Source organism: Armigeres subalbatus, chromosome 3, assembly GCF_024139115.2.
Source record: "Armigeres subalbatus isolate Guangzhou_Male chromosome 3, GZ_Asu_2, whole genome shotgun sequence".
Lineage (NCBI taxonomy): Eukaryota > Metazoa > Arthropoda > Insecta > Diptera > Culicidae > Armigeres > Armigeres subalbatus.
In genome coordinates, this window is record NC_085141.1 from 185,478,732 (window position 1) to 185,491,423 (window position 12,692).

General features: G+C 39.4%; 1 protein-coding gene across 3 annotated transcripts in view; it reads right to left on the reverse strand.

Moving 5' to 3' along the window:
* The window catches only part of LOC134226187 (neuroligin-4, Y-linked), a 94,130-nt gene that overhangs the window by 42,931 nt on the left and 38,507 nt on the right, over positions 1–12,692 (reverse strand). The window contains exon 2 of one of the 3 annotated variants that reach the window (XM_062706789.1): positions 1,909–1,975. The exons of 1 other annotated variant lie outside the window; for it this stretch is intronic. The gene's annotated coding sequence lies outside the window, so the exon portion shown is untranslated. Of the gene's footprint in view, positions 1–1,670; positions 1,976–12,692 lie in introns of all 3 variants that reach the window. One more of the 3 variants, XM_062706788.1, reaches the window with a different exon arrangement.

Here is a 12,692-nt window from a genome sequence, read left to right on the forward strand (position 1 = left end):
ATGAATATTCCTCAGCTTCATCACTGAATGAATTTTGAAATAGCTAATATGATATTTTATAATATTTTCTATTATAATATTTTGTATTCTAATAATATGCTAATATTTTCACATTTCTCGTCAACTTTTAAGTTTTTGGAATAAAAAGAAAGTAGATACAGGCAATTACCGATATAGTGAAAGTTGGTACACCCAGTTTTTTTTTTACACGGTTTGGTTTTAGTCATTTAACCTTCAGCGTCAACGAGTTAGCCCCACGAAAGAAATCACAAAAAGTCAAAGAAAATTCAGGGAGTATTTAAAAAGCTGTGAAAGTTCAGGTTAAGCGAGAAATTAATGAATTTCCACCGCTTCAAAAAAACCTGGGTGTAGTTTTATTCCTAATCACAAATTATCACAATAATCACAATATATTTATTTTACGGCTACGCAGTCTTTATTTGTAGAAACGTTTCGACACGGGGATTGTGTCTTCCTCAGGGGGTAGTTTCAGGTGGGTGTGGTGTCGTTTCACTTATATCGTTTCGTCTAACTATAACTGTCTGATGCTCGAGGATATGACCTCTAGCGTTAGTGTTGTATCATGATTCAGTTTAAGTTACTGCAATTAGCGCATTAACTTTGTTATTGGTGAAATTCATTCATCGACCTGTTACTCAGAGTTGAGTATGAGCATGAGCATGATGACCGTGCATTTCGTAGTAGGTAGCTACTCCGTGATCGACCAGAACAATCGCAATTGCAGGGAACCAATGGATGGAAGCATGGGATTTCCTCTATAGCCTCAATGTGCACAGTCCGAGAGCTCTAGTATTTGGATCAGAGTGTAAAATAATCGAAAATTTTTGGTGAAGTCCATTTTTCTTCATTTGTCAGTTCACTTCCGACACATTCATAGTCGGCTCTGGACAGTCAATATTCAGTTGAATATTAGTCATTGAATATTTATGCACATTTTACAAATTGATAAATTATCTGAAATCTGAACATGTTTCAAATGAGTAAAGTGATTTATCACACAGGACTGAATCCGATTTTCATTCGCGAGGCACTTTCAACGGTAAACATCAACATAAACAATGCTAATTGTGTTTTCTTCTGCACATAGTAAACACACTCAGTGACAGTCGAATGAATGAGTTCATGGAGTAGTCGTCTGACTATGTCATTCTATGTTTTGAATATTCATGCGATGTTTGTCAAAATTCGGACCGAAGTTGCTTCATGAAGATGAATATTTTAAGCTCTGATTTGGATGTCCACGTCCTCACGGTCATCGGAAGCGGAAGCAGAAGCGGTAGCCATATGACCACCAAGCCCGTTTTCAATGACCTGTTACTCAGAGTTGTATAAAAACCTTCACTCTAGAAGTCTACTAGAAGATGGTTTGCTGGATTTGTGAGCATCTTTGCTCAACTCCCACTACCTGAGTAAGCTTCCCAGGATTCTATTTGCAGGTTTTCGTTTACAATAGCGCCAAAAAAATAGTGTTAAATTGTGGTTACTCTTCAGGCGCTCCCTATGTTGCTCGGAAGATCGAAGCATTTAATTTAAAATGCATCCGTGACCAAAAACTAGAGTTACGTTATTGAATAGAGTGTGCTCATAGAGCCTAGCTTAATCTTGGATGTGTACAGTTAAACATAACTTAAACTTTCGCAGGTCCTTACCTTCTTTTCCCCTTTTTCTGTACCGAAATCAAATGTGTATGAAAAAATACAGATTTTCTTCTCTGCGCCCAACTAAATAAGTGCACTTTGTTGTGTTAGTACAAACGTAATCCCTCCTCACTGTTGCCTCAGTTTGACGTAGTTTTCCGAATTGGCAACCTTTTTAGGCGAACACATCCAAACTACACATTCAGGTTTTTTTTCACAATAACGGTTTTTCTCTTGGACTCGGTTCTACCTTTACGAACGTTTTTCACTCCTTTCACCCATCACAACAAACGCTCCAACACAATCGCATCAAAGATCTGTAACGAAAAGTAAAAAAGTGGAACAAAAATTCAGCGAACGAAAATAAATCTCATTTGAAAACAACAACACATGAAAAGGGTAAGAGCAACACGGGGAAATTAAGTAGAAACGTATTCTCGAGTGAAGCTAATCAGATGTTTACGTTTTTTGTAGCATTAGCGGCTTGAAGAGGCAGAAAAAAAAAGATTTCTAATCTATTTTTAACGCCCCTTCTTTTCGCTGGCGGGGACCCGGTTTGTGTGGCATTTTCCGCACCCATTCGCGTGCCCGCGTTTTTTTTCATACACTCATTTTCTCGCGTCGGTTTTGCGTGTGGTGTGAGCCTCTACCTACATAGGAATGTATTCCTATGCAGCGTTTTATTTATCGTTGCTTGCTTGGCGGCAGCAGCAGCGTTCCGATGTGGGTAGTCGTTGGTATGACGTAGTCGCAGCCGTGTCACAAAGCCGAAGGAATCCCGCCACCAATCTTCACCGACAAGGCTGACGACGGCTGAGCGTTGATGACGATTTGATGTTTATTATTCTTGCATGAAGAATACCGAGAATCGTGTTTTAAAATTCATGAGTTTTAATGGCAGTAAATATAAAGTGCATAAATATTTCTGGCAATTTTATTTCCTTTTTGAGCAGTTTTGGAGATAAACAAGCCAGATTATAGACTAAATTAAATTAATGGAAACATTTCAACGAATAAAAAGCTAACAGGAAACTGCATTTGTTCGGAAAACTTAAGAAATAATCGTAGAAAATTGTGAAGACGAACAATTCTTGTGACCGATTATTACCACCTAAGCACAAGAGTGTTCACTAGTCACAGGTGCAATCTCTATTTTGTTTTGTACAGCAAACAATGTAGGGAGGTGGTCGTTTTGGGCCCTCTACTACAATCGTCATTTTAAAATGATGCAGCTGTAATGCATAAGTTGGCCACCCCCGGGTCCATAATACGCCACATCGAGTTTGTTTTTGTACGTAATATGGTCCTCCAGTTGATTTATATGTTCCATTTCCACGTGTTCCTTGCGCCTATTATGGACCTTTCCTTATGTGTTAAAATTGGGCCCATTTATAAATTTGGTAATAAAACAATATGAATATCCCAGTCCAAAGCAATTGCTAGGAGCTACTATCCTGATATGAGAAGCAACTTTATCTGGTGGAAGTTTACATGTTGAATTTCGATCTTTATTCAGTGGGTCCATTATACGCTCCGGGTCTATTGCTAGCGCTCACTTACTAGTGTTGCCAAAGAAAACAGAAGTGAAGCTGTACTCTGCCTCTATGTATGTAGTCCAATAACGTAACGCTTCATGCGTTACGGGGGGGTGGATTCAATATGTCGTATCTAATGTTATATAGGGACAGGTGGAGAGCAAGACAGGTGGAGAGCAAGTCACCGTCATCATCATCAATGATCATTGCATCACCGCATCAACAGCGAGAATTTTCTTATCGAAGCCACGCCCCCATATACAGGGTGTTCAATAATTCATTTTCGAAACTTAGCACAACGACGCCTGCCTGTTTGTGGAAACGCTTATCCAGTCCATGGAAGCCCCCACCGATATGAGGCTGGTAGCAAGAGGTCAACAAGAACCACCACGCATCATCGTCCAACAGCAACCACTGAAAGCACCCATTCCCACATTCGATGGGAAAACAGAGAACTGGCCACGTTTTCAGGCAATGTTTCTCGATGTGATGAAGACCTCCACCGATTCTGACGCCATCAAGCTGTATCACCTGGACCGAGCCTAGATTGGCAGTGCTGCGAGAATCATCGACGACTCTACCATACAAGCCAACAACTACGCCCACGCCTGGACGTTGCTGGAGGAACGTTTCGATGACAAGCGACTCATTGTAGATACTCATGTCTTGAGTATGCTACACTTGAAGAAAATGACACAACCCTGTTCCACAGAACTTCGAGAACTGATCGACGATGTAACCCGGCACATCGATGGTCTCCGCCTAATGAAAGAGCAAATGCTTCGAATGTCCAAGCGCTTCGTCGTGAACTTAGTTGCGAAAGCGTTGGACAACAGAACCCGCATGGAGTGGGAAGCAACTATTCCCCACAAACAAATTCCCACCTACAATGACACCATGGACTTCCTGTTGAAGCGCTGCTCAATCCTCGAGTGGTGTGGAGAAGCGATCCAAAAACCAACCTCGAAGCCGATTCCAGCAAAGGGACCCACTCAGCTGAAAACCTATTCCATCACCGAGAAAGCGGAGCCAACATGCCAAGTGTGCGGTGAAGGAAGTCACCCGATCTTCAAGTGCGACGCCATCCGCAAGATGTCCGTTCCAGACCGGGAAGCCAAGGTAAGAGAGCTCAAAGCTTGCTTTAATTGTCTGAGAGTAGGGCATAGGAGCAGTGCGTGCAAGTCCTCTTTTACTTGTTGGAAATGTGAAGGCAAACACCATACCCTCCTTCACCCTGAGTCTGACGTTTCCCCATCGACACTAGAATCCAATGATTCGGATTACGAGACTCAAAACCATAAAATACAGTCCACTTCTGCCATCTATCCTGCAAAGAAGATTTCAGCTATGTGCAACAGTCTACTTATGACAGCCATAGTTCAAGTTTATGATGCCGATAGAAAATTACGTCCTTGTCGAGTTTTTCTTGATAGTGATTCACAAGCACACATTGCCAAAGGTTGATATTGTTGGAGCCAATAATCAGAAGTTGTTCCTATCTGAAGTCGTACAGATTCAGATCCAATCATTCAGACCAAATATGTCATCTGACCAAATAGGTTATTTGGCCGAAAAATCGTTTAGACGGAACGTTCGTTGACCGAAATGGTCCTTTGGTGGAAAGGGATATTTGGCTGAACAGGTGATTTTTTCGGCTAAATGGCCGTTTCTGCTATATTACCGCTTTCGCCAAACGGCCTGTTAAGGAAAACAAATGTTCGGCTAAATTACCTTTTCAGTCGTGTCACTTTTGATATTCTCTTCCCAATAACTGGTTTCGACCTAATGACCGGTACGGCCAAACGTTAATTCTGGCAAAATGAATTCGGCTAAATGGCTTACCTCCGAATTTCCTGTGGAATTTCTTAGATTTTTTCTTGCAAATTCCGGAGAATGGAGAAAATTTCATAGAGCTCCCACATAAGCATCTAATAGTTTCCTCCGTGTATTGCGAAGAATTTTCTGAAAAATTTGACCTTTACTTCAAAAATTGTTATCTTGTATCAGTCAATCCTTTAACTTATTTCAGGTCATCTTTTTCTAACGTTTTTTGTAGCCTCTGACTATTTACAAGATCGTAAGCAACTTGTGGAATTTCTTCTGGTGAATGACTTGGCTGTTCAGCTGCAAAAAAATCGTTTTGGGCTTTATTGATTACAAAGTACAACAATCATACTTTTGAGTACAACAATCATACTTTTTCTGGAGATATTTTGAAACCTGTTTTGACTTGCCATTATTGTATTGTATCAAGGGCACTTTGAAGTAGTTCTAGGATTTCTTACTACACTCACATCTCGTCACTCACTACTCGCTTCTTATTTCTCAGTACAGTGTAGACCCGATTTTGTCACTCCCCGATTTTGTCTACCCCCGATTTTATCACGTTTTCGACCCGATTTTATCACGTCCCGATTTTGTCACGTTTTCGACCCGATTTTGTCACCCCAAAAAATTTTGTCATTCTTTTTATTTTCGTAAATAATACCACAAACAACATTGATTTTCATGAAATAACTTTCACCGCCTGTAGTTTATTACGAACGACTTCTGAGTACCTGGGAAATATTCTGTAAGCAATTTCGACAAGAAATAACGGGTACCGTTTACGCATTTGGCCTTTCCAAGGCATAAAATGATTCATATTTGTGGAATTAATTAAAAAAAATGGAAATATTTTTTTTCAATTTTGTCACATACCCTGTTTTATCACCCCAAAATTCACCAAGGGGGTGATAAAATCGGGATATTACTGTATTCACTTTTTACTTCTCACTTTTTATTTCTCACTACTCATCACTTACCTCACTTTTCAGTTCTCACTTCTCATTACACACTACCCACTTATCACTTTTCACTACTCACTTTTCCCTTACTCGCTTCTCACATCTCACTTTTCATTTTGCACACTTAATAAAGCAACAAATTCCAACTATTTGGCCAAACAGCATTCGTCCAAACGGCCCGTAACATGTGCTGTGTCCACAAAAACTATTCCAACAACACCACACATGGCACTACTTCCACCGAAAAGGCTTGCTTCTTTCTTCGGACCTCATCACGTGAAGTTGACCAAGTATCGGTTAAAACGTGGATTGTTTGATTGGTATCAGGATCGAAAAAAAAGTTTTTTCTCATACCGTTGTAGTTCTCCTTATTGTACATTTACAGGCATTTTTTAATACGCCCGATTAGTCTTACTTTACTAATTCCTTCTTTCTCAGTTTTTCTGATTATCCTAAATTGCCCATTTTAAACAAATCTTAAGTATCGGTGTCATGTACATAGAGCAATTTAGTTGGTTGTAGATGGCAAGGATTTTCTGGTATGAAAAGTCATTACCTTCTAGGTCTTTTTCTGATCTTTATTGTACTTAATTTTGGCAAGCAAACAGTTTCCACTGATACTTTGTACAATGTTTTTCTTGCACATCATAAGACTAATTCATGCAGTTGAATGCATCAAATAGGTGTCATGCCATTTGGCCGAAAAGTTAAAAAAAAATGACCTCAGATTACGAATAGTGAATACACCCAAGTTTTTTTACGCGGTTGGAATTCATTAATTTATCGGTTAACCTGAACTTTTACAGGTTCTTAAATACCACCTGAATTTTCCTTGATTTTTTTGTGAATTTTTTTAAGGGGTCAACTCATTATTTCATTGACGCTGAAGGTCTTAAACGACTAACATCAAACCGTGTAAAAAAATCTGGGGTAAGAAATGAGAAAATAAATATCATCAAGAGTCTCGGCTCCGTTAAGTGTTATACACGCCCGAGTCTTCTTCTTTCTTCCTTCTTCCTTCTTCCTTCTTGTTTCTTCCATCTTTCTTCTTCCTTCATCCTTCTTCATTCTTCCTTCTTGCTTCTTCCTCCTTCCTACATCCTTCTTCATTCTTCCTTCTTGCTTCTTCCTTCTTCCTTCTTCCTTATACCTTCTTCATTTTTCCTTCTTAATTTTTCCTTCTTCTTTCTTCCTTATTCCTACTTCCTTCTTCCTTCTTCCTCCTTCTTTCTCCCTTCTTCCTTCTTCCTTCTTCCTTCTTAATTCTTCCTTCTTCCTTCTTCCTTCTTCCTTCTTCCTTCTTCCTTCTTCCTTCTTCCTTCTTCCTTCTTCCTTCTTCCTTCTTCCTTCTTCCTTCTTCCTTCTTCCTTCTTCCTTCTTCCTTCTTCCTTCTTGTTTCTTCCATCTTTCTTCTTCCTTCATCCTTCTTCATTCTTCCTTCTTGCTTCTTCCTCCTTCCTACATCCTTCTTCATTCTTCCTTCTTGCTTCTTCCTTCTTCCTTCTTCCTTATACCTTCTTCATTTTTCCTTCTTCATTTTTCCTTCTTCTTTCTTCCTTATTCCTACTTCCTTCTTCCATCTTCCTTCTTCCTCCTTCTTTCTCCCTTCTTCCTTCTTCCTTCTTCCTTCTTCCTTCTTCCTTCTTCCTTCTTCATTCTTCCTTCTTCCTTCTTCCTTCTTCCTTCTTCCTCCTTCCTTCTTCCTTCTTCCTTCTTTCTTCTTCCTTCTTCCTTCTTCTTTCTTCCTTCTTCCTTCTTCCTTCTTCCTTATTCCTTCTTCCTTCTTCCTTCTTTCTTCTTCCTTCTTCCTTCTTCGTTCTTCCTTCTTCGTTCTACCTTCTTCCTTCTTCCTTCTTGCTTCTTCCTTCTTCCTTCTTCCTTCTTCCTTCTTCCTTCTTCCTTCTTCCTTCTTCCTTCTTCCTTCTTCCTTTTTCCTTTTTCCTTCTTCCTTCTTCCTTCTTCCTTCTTCCTTCTCCCTGCTTCCTTCCTCCTTCTTCTTTCTTCCTTCTTCCTTCTTCCGTCTTCCTTCTCCCTTCTTCCTTCTTCCGTCTTCCATAATTTTTCTCCCTTCTTCCTTCTTCCTTCTTCCTACTTCCTTCTTTCTTCTTCCTTTTTTCTTCTTCCTTCTTCCTTCTTCCTTCTTCCTTCTTCCTTCTTCCTTCTTCTTTCTTCTTTCTTCCTTCTTTATTTTCATTTCTTCCTTCTTTTTTCTTCTTTCATCCTTTTTCCTTCATCCTCCTTCCTTCATCCTTCTTCATTCTTTCTTCTCCTTTTTCCTTCTTCCTTCTTCTTTTTCTCATTCTTCCTTCTTCTTCCTTCTTCCTTCTTCCTTCTTCCTTCTTCCTACTTAAAAAAAGACAGGAACACCGTCTTCGACCAGAGGTCCTTTCATCCTCCTTCCTTCTCCCTTCTTCCTTCTTCCTTCTTCCTTCCTTCCTTCGTTCGGCCAAATGACCCTCTGGTCCAATTGACATTAATCATCTTGATCAAGCATGTCACCAATTGCTTTAATCAGTCATTCAAAAATCTTCATCTTTTATTGTAACAAAATATAACACAAGATGAACCTCCTCCCTCCTCTCAAACGCGTTGCGTAATTTAATACACATAATGTAATGTTTACTAACCGAGCCTGAGCCTATCGAATTAACGAAATTTAAAAAAAAAAGTTGTGTAATGTTCTCATTAGACTGCCCTATAGCATCACGAAACAGAAAAAAAGTTGCGTTATGTTCGCGATTGAATTCAAATTACTGAGAATGAATAACAGCAACGATTAGCACAGCTACTGCAAATCCACAAGACTGCACCAATGATTACGATGTTTTAGATATGTCATTGCCGTACAGTGTGAGGGAAAATTATTTGTGTTTTTTTCTTCCAGTTCTTCGAAAAAAGCGCCAACGAATCAGTTCCTCATTAGCTTCCAAAGAAAACTGAAGCTCCTTGTGGTCTCCAGTTAGGCTTGCGAGCAAGGAGCTCCGGAGATGGCGTGTTCGATTCTCGGTCCGGCCTAGGATGTTTTCAAGTGGGAAATATATCCGGATTATATGGCATAGTGTAGCCATTAAGTGAAACACTAGTTATATAAAATTAAAATTAACATTAATGAAGTCTTAAAAAAGTGTTTTCATTGTACTTGACCCACTAGATACATATTCATGCAATTGACAGGCAATTATTAACTGGTATAAGCTGGAACTGTCTAACAGGCTTTTTAGAAGTATTTTACCAAATGACCGTCAAACTCTCTAACCTAAATCCAATGGATCACTCTGTTTGGTCCAGTCTTGTGTTCAGACTTTCAGAGCCAGTACTAAGCCACAGGAATATATTTATGAATCATTAAAAGAAACAGTATAATCAATGCTATATGCTGTGCAGGAGATAGCGACCATTTCGAAACATCGAGAATGATAAAGTTATGATTGATCAAAAGCGCAAACACGAATAATATTTCCGCACCCTGTACATGCTTAGGTACAATCGGATCCTGCCAGAATTTTCAGATTTCCCAGTCACTCCACTTCTGCTGACAGCAATTGAATCGAGCAGCGAGTCGTTCCGAATTTCAAGGTTTCAATGTGCAACGAAAATGAAAATCAAATTAGCCGCACTCGTTTGCGAAATGCTCCGCTGCTTTCGGCTAGGTGCCTCGTTGTGTTGTTTGCATGCACTGCTACTGGCTCTGGCGAGAGCAAATGATGCCTCCACTGACTGCTACCGCATCAAGCGGCAAAGATTTGCGTAGTAAAGGGCTAATGAACAACAGTTGCTCAGGATATAATTCAGGGCGGGTAATTTGAAGCTACGGAGATCATGCAGAAGATGACGCTGGCTGGTTGGCTCTGCACCATGCTCGCCTGGCACCGTTGTAAACGATGTCATTGTGAGAGCGGTTTCTTGGCTCGACCTCAAGCATTTTACTATAGGTTAAAATTGTTTATGCCGCTCGTTGTAATGGCTGAAAACAACTTCCATCCGTTAAATGACATCAAGTTTAGAGTGGGGGACTAAAGCTAGTGGTTTCACAGTTTCAAAAATTTGCTTTGCTTTTTATGCTTGGATGAAAAGGTATTAGCTTCTTATCATACGATGAGCTTCATGCTAACAAGAAGACATGTCTATTGGAAGGTATGTGGATGCGAGGTCGAAACTTCTGAACCGTTGAGGTGAGTTGGAACTTCCTGAGTTAAAGTTAAGACAACTTTTATTGTTCGCCTGCTGGTGTCACTGCAAAACTCAACATCAAAAGGCAATTGTTGCTGCTTTGGTTAATTATCTTGGAAAATGCATAAACCACATAAAATTTGACGTCAGCCAGTTACTGAACAGAAAGTAGGGAACACTAACTATGGACTAGCAAGAAGTTTTTCCCCTCAAAGCCCCAAAAGCATAAATTAACATATTCAGAGGAACTCAACACCCAGTACGCTGCAAGAGCAGAAAAGAGGTGAATGCACTAGTGCAGCAATTTTCCATCGACCGCCAAGCTTCTCTAATCTTGCATTTCATGGTTAGTGTACTTTCTAGCATATTCCGTGTACGGTCGTCCCAGAGCTGTTCTGGTTTCGCTTGTCGGTTGCATCTGCCACCAATCGTCAGGGATGAAATCCGTTGTGAAATCCGTACCCACGACAACTACGGACAGGGCCGGAATGCTAAACACGGAACAACAAGGTAGAGACTTGATATTTTTTTCCTCTATTTTGGTAAATTTTTGCATACGAGAATACAGCATTCGTGCGGTAAAACGCTTGAAGCTTGGCAATTTTTAGGATAATCATGATGGCGACAAATGTGGGGTGTTTTACAATGGAATTGATGATTCGTAAAATGTTTAAATATTTGTGCCTTGGATAACTTTAAGCCATTTTCACTCGAAGCCGCCAATAAATGAACTATTATTAAGACCGGCGGCACTCCGTTTCGCTAATGGACATCTATACACCGAGATTCGAACCTGCGCGCGAGTCACGTGGGTTGTTCCACAAAATTTTATTATAATATATATTAAAATGTGTAATTTTTAAATTTTCTTTAATAAATTAAATATACAATTTTATAATAATAATAAAATAAAAAGAAGAAGAATATTTAATAGTGGTTACTTGGAAGTAACCAATAAATTCTGGTGACGACCAGGGGTACCGTTGGGCCAATTTTGCCACGAGAAACGAGCCGAGCTCCTGTTTCTTCGAATCCGTGGGACGTCCGAAGCGGAAATCCGTCGAAAGCCCCGCCGATCTGGTTAGAACTGTTCCAGTAGCTCACGATCTGTAAAATAAGGATTAAATTTGGAGATTACGTGACGTAACTGGGTAACCTTAGGTTTTCTTGAATTAAATTAACTAGTTGCAATAATAAATTGGATTCGATGAATTCGGTGGATTAAAATTTGCGATCGTGAAATTGTAAATTGATTTAATTACTTCCAATTTAGAATTACACTGCACAATCAAACGTCACGTAATAAATTGAACTATTTACTGACTGGTTCATTCTTACTTTAAGCCAAGCTTTTCCCTGATTGGTAGAACATCGAGGGTTGTATATTTATTTCTTAGATTAAGTCTGACATTGATGTCGAAGAATTTGAACTTGTTTAATTCCCTACAATCTATTGTGTGGTTCTGGTTTAAATAAGATCTGCCCTGAAGTTCGGGTTAATTTAAACGAGCTAGCGATCCTTCGGAAATATGAGGTGAAACCGAACGGAGCGTTACACAATCATAGACTGTTCTTTCGGGTTTCGCATATTTATATTTTTTTGTGTTTCACCTAGAATATATTTTATTGTTGATTTTTTCCTTATTCTAATCATATGGATTTTTCAAGTTTCGCGTATTTACATTAGCTTGTGTTTCACCTGATAATATTTTTTCGTTGATTATTTTCTTCTTTTAATCATAGAATGTTCTTTCGAGTTTCGTATGTTTATATTGATTGTTATTTCACCTGATAATATTTCATTCTAGAATGTTCACTTTGTTGAAACATGAGGCTATCTTTCATCAAAATGATCTTCTTCTTCTTCTTCTTGGCATTACATCCCCACACTGGGACAGAGCCGCCTCGCAGCTTAGTGTTCATTAAGCACTTCCACAGTTATTAACTGCGAGGTTTCTAAGCCATGTTACCATTTTTGCATTCGTATATCATGAGGCTAACACGATGATACTTTTATGCCCAGGGAAGTCGAGAAAATTTCCAATCCGAAAATTGCCTAGACCGGCACCGGGAATCGAACCCAGCCACCCTCAGCATGGTATTGCTTTGTAGCCGCGCGTCATACCGCACGGGTAAGGAGGGCCCCATCAAAATGATCATTCGAAATATATCTCTTTTAGATTAACATACTATCTTGTTATGATAACAATTTTGTTTCATGTGCTCAAAAGACCATCCCTAGTAGCACACATGTACCGCATGAGCCACTGCAACTTATATGTGACCAGATTCAGTCCCAATCAAGTTGTTGCAACCACTTTTGTCTAACTGGTGCTGATCGGGATACTTTCCAACAAGATTTTTTTTTTTGGAAATAAATGTAAACGAATATAATAAATTTATTTTCATTATTAGAAAACGCTGTGAAGTAGGGAGGGGTATGGAACTTCCTAAATTTGCGCTACAGAATTTGTGAACGGACTCTTATTATTGTTTCATTTAGAAAAGTCAACGAATAACCCTCTAACTCCCAAGTTAATGTT